General features: G+C 36.3%; 1 pseudogene; it reads left to right on the top strand.

Moving 5' to 3' along the window:
* The first annotated feature begins 3680 nt into the window (after window positions 1-3680).
* On the top strand, window positions 3681-3875 carry LOC137765664 (DNA-directed RNA polymerases I, II, and III subunit RPABC4 pseudogene; annotated as a pseudogene).
* Window positions 3876-5012: the final 1137 nt, after the last annotated feature.

Genomic DNA, 5012 nt, shown 5'->3' with positions numbered 1-5012 from the left:
AAAGAAAAATTATTAAAAGCAGCAAGGGAAAAATGACAAATAACATACAAGGGAACTCCCATAAGGTTAACAGCTGATTTCTCAGCAGAAACTCTACAGGCCAGAAGGGAGTGGCACGATATATTTAAAGTGATGAAAGTGAAGAACCTACAACCACGATTACCCTACCCAGCAAGTATCTCATTCAGATTCGACGGAGAAATCAAAAGCTTTACAGACAAGCAAAAGCTAAGAAAATTCAGCTCTACAACAAATGCTAAAGGAACTTCTCTAAGTGGGAAACAGAAGAGAAGAAAAGAACTTACAAAAACAAACCCAAAACAATTAAGAAAATGGTAATAGGAACATACATATCGATAATTACCTTAAATGTGAATGGATTAAATGCTCCAACCAAAAGATACAGGCTTGCTAAATGGATACAAAAACAAGACCCATATATATGCTGTGTACAAGAGACCGACTTCAGACTTAGGGACACATACAGACTGAAAGTGAGGGGATGGCAAAAGATATTCCATGCAAATGGAAATCAAATGAAAGCTGGAGTAGCAATGCTCATATCAGATAAAATAGACTTTAAAATAAAGAATGTTACAAGAGACAGGAAGGACACTACATAATGATCAAGGGATCAATCCAAGAAGAAGATATAACAATATAAATATATATGCACCCAACATAGGAGCACCTCAAAACATAAGGCAACTGCTAACAGCTATAAAAGAGGAAATCAACAGTAACACAATAATAGTGGGGGGCTTTAACACCTCACTTACACCAATGGACAGATCATCCAGACAGAAAATTAATAAGGGAACACAAGCTTTAAATGACACAATAGACCAGATAGATTTAATTGATATTTATAGGACATTCCATCTGAAAACAGCAGATTACACTTTCTTCTCAAGTGCACACGGACCATTCTCCAGGATAGATTACATCTTGGGTCACAAAACAAGCCTCAGTAAATTTAAGAAAATTGAAATCATATCAAGCATCTTTTCCGACCACAACGCTGTTAGATTAGAAGTAAATTACAGGGAAAAAAAACGTAAAAAACACAAACATGTGGAGGCTGAACAATATGTTACTAAATAACCAAGAGATCAGTGAAGAAATCAAAGAGGAAATGAAAAAATACCTAGAGACAAATGACAACTAAAACACGATGATCCAAAACCTATGGGATGTAGCAAACGCAGTTCTAAGAGGGAAGTTTATAGCTATACAAGCCTACCTCAAGAAACAAGAAAAATCTCAAATAAACAATCTAACCTTACACCTAAAGGAACTAGAGAAAGGAGAACAAACAAAAACCAAAATTAGTAGAAGGAAGGAAATCATAAAGATCAGAGCAGAAATAAGTGAAATAGAAACAATGAAAACAATAGCAAAGATCAATAAAACTGAAAGCTGGTTCTTTGAGAAGATAAACAAAATTGATAAACCTTTAGCCAGACTCATCAAGAAAAAGAGGGAGAGGACTCAAATCAATAAAATTAGAAATGAAAAAAGGAGAAGTTACAATGGACACCGCAGAAATACAAAGCATCCTAAGAGACTACTACAAGCAACTCTATGACAATAAAATGGACAACCTGGAAGAAATGGACAAATTCTTAGAAAGGTATAACCTTCCGAGACTGAACCAGGAAGAAATGGAAAATATGCACAGACAAATCACAAGTAATGAAATTGAAATTGTGATTAAAAATCTTCCAACAAAGAGAAGTCCAGAACCAGATGGCTTCACAGGTGAATTCTATCAAACATTTAGAGAAGAGCTAACACCCATCCTTCTCAAACTCTTCCAAAAAATTGCAGAGGAAGGAACACTCCCAAACTCATTCTATGAGGCCACCATCACCCTGATACCAAAACCAGTCAAAGATACTACAAAAAAAAGAAAATTACAGACCAATATCACTGATGAATATAGATGCAAAAATCCTCAATACAATACTAGCAAGCAGAATCCAACAACACATAAAAAGGGATCATACACCATGATCAAGTGGGATTTATCCCAGGGATGCAAGGATTCTTCAACATACGCAAATCAATCAATGTGATACACCATATTAACAAATTGAAGAATAAAAACTATATAGGATCATCTCAATAGATGCAGAAAAAGCTTTTGGCAAAATTCAACACCCATATATGATAAAAACTCTCCAGAAAGTGGGCATAGAGAGAAACTACCTCAACATAATAAAGGCCATATACAACAAACCCACAGCAATCATCATTCTCCATGGTGAAAAACTGAAAGCATTTCCTCTAAGGTCAGGAATAAGACAAGGATGTTCACTCTCACCACTATTATTCAACATAGTTTTGGAAGTCCTCGCCATGGCAATCAGTTAAGAAAAAGAAATAAAAGGAATACAAATTGGAAAAGAAGAAGTGAAACTGTCACTGTTTGCAGATGACATGATACTACACATAGAGAATCCTAAAGATGCCACCAGAAAACTACTAGAGCTAATTAATGAATTTGGTAAAGTTGCAGGATACAAAATTAATGCACAGTAATCTCTTGCGTTCCTATACACTAATGATGAAAAATCTGAAAGAGAAATTGAGGAAACAATTCCATTTACCCTTGCAACAAAAAGAATAAAATACCTAGGAATAAACCTTCCTAAGGTGGTAAAAGAACTCTACTCAGAAAACTGGAAGACACTGATGAAAGAAATCAAAGACGACACAGATGGAGAGATATACCATGTTCTTGGATTGGAAGAATCAGTATTGTGAAAATGAATACACTACCCAAAGCAATCTACAGATTCAATGCAATCCTTATCAAATTACCAGTGGCATTTTCTGCAGAACTAGAACACAAAGTCTTAAAATTTGTATGGAGACACAAAAGACCCTGAATAGCCAAAGCAATATATTTTTTGTTTTTTTTAATTTTTAAAAATTCTTGGCTGCGTTGGGTCTTCATTGCTGTGCGCGGGCTTTCTCTGGTTGTGGCGAGTGGGGGCTACTCTTTGTTGCAGTGCGCGGGCTTCTCATTGTAGTGGCTTCTCTTGTTGCAGAGCACAGGCTCTAGGCACATGGGCCTCAGTAGTTGTGGCATGTAGGCTGAGTAGTTGTGTCACGTGAGCTCTAGAGCACAGGCTCAGTAGCTGTGTCGCACGGGCTTAGTTGCTCCATGGCATGTGTGATCTTCCTGGGTCAGGGTGCGAACCCATGTCCCCTGCATTGGTAGGCAGATTCTTAACCACTGCGCCACCAGGGAAGCCCTGCCAGAGCAATCTTGAGGGAAAAAAACGGAGCTGGAGGAATCAGACTCCCTGACTTCAGACTATACTACAAAGGTACAGTAATCAAGACAATGTGGTACTGGCACAAAAACTGAAATATAGATCAATGGATTAGGATAGAAAACCCAGAGATAAACCCACACACCTATGGTCAACTAATCTATGACAGAGGAGGCAAGGATATACAATGGAGAAATGACAGTCTCTTCAATAAGTGGTGCTGGGAAAATTGGACAGCTACGTGTAAAAGAATGAAATTAGAACACTCCCTAACACCATACACAAAAATAAACTCCAAATGGATGAAGGACCTAAATGTAAGACCAGACACTATAAAACTCTTAGAGGGGACACAGCCGTGAGTCGGAATCTGTTTGCAAGCACAGAGAAGTTTCTCCATGTTACATGGGTACAACAATGGACACCCAGAAGGACGTTCAACGCCCAAAGCAGCAGCCAATGATATATATCTGTGGAGAATGTCACACAGAAAATGAAATAAAATCAAGGAATCCAATCTGATGCACAGAATGTGGATACAGAATAATGCACAAGAAAAGGACTAAAAGATTGGTGGTTTTTGATGCTTGATGAAACACGAAATTCAGAGGAATATCTTCATTTGTGTTTTGATTTGCTGTTAATGTTGTATAGCTTTTGATTAGTGTACTTTATGAATACAACTATACACACATGATTTCATTTTAAAAGCCATATTGTATTTAGGTATATACTAATACTTTATATAAGGATATTATTTTTTGTTCAGTTACATGGTTTGTAATATAATTTTATCATATATGTAACCTGACACACAATGAAGGTTAAAAGTGCTTCCCCAAACTACACTTTAATCAAAACCTAGAATCATCTGGGACTCTTGTTAAAAATGAAGTTTGCTAGGGCTCTCTAAAGATCTGATTAAGTAAGTTCCTAGGAAACCACTGTTTTACATCACCAATTGTTTGTAAACTCTCCAGCATCATTTTGTATAGAGTATACCAATGCACTTACTGTCAGTGTGCATATCTCATTTTAAGTTATAATTTTCATTTGTTAACTTGGCATAGGCGTTTCTGTATTTGTATATAATGCTTGACTATTTTTTAAATCTTTGGCAAGGGAAAAGAAACTTTAATGATTGCTTTCTGTAAGGCAAAGTCAATCCCAAGTAAAGTGGATGAAGCAGACTATTAAGGCAGGTGCAATTTCCCAGGCATAATCATTCATTAAGGTAAAAAACTCTGCTTTCAGGATATTAAAAAAATGAGTTGGGTTACACTGAATTGTTGGATGACTGTTTAAAGCTTTTGCCTTGATCTTAGGGATATGGATGCTCAGATACTCCATCTGTTCCAGGATTCGATTAGATATATTTCAACTTTGTTAATAGCTTTGTGTGTCTCTCACATTCAAAGTATTAACTGTACCATTTAAAAATAAAGACTTATTTCTACTATCATCCTCAAATAGCAAGTTCTATAAATTTATTATGTGCTATACAAAGTACTACCATACTCAAGATTTTTAAAGAGTGCTTCCTTGGTCCAGGTTTTCCTGGACCATGGCTTTCATAATCTTGTAATTCTGCCATGTTCCTTCTTGAACTTGTCCTTTCTATACAAAAGAGTCCCAGTAAATATCTCTTTACAACCACAACAACAACAACAAAAAAACTCTTAGTGGAAAACATAGGAAGAACATTCTTTGACATAAATCACAGCAAGA

Source organism: Eschrichtius robustus, chromosome 6, assembly GCF_028021215.1.
Source record: "Eschrichtius robustus isolate mEscRob2 chromosome 6, mEscRob2.pri, whole genome shotgun sequence".
Taxonomy (NCBI): Eukaryota; Metazoa; Chordata; class Mammalia; order Artiodactyla; family Eschrichtiidae; genus Eschrichtius; species Eschrichtius robustus.
This window is presented reverse-complemented; position numbering and strand designations above follow the sequence as displayed.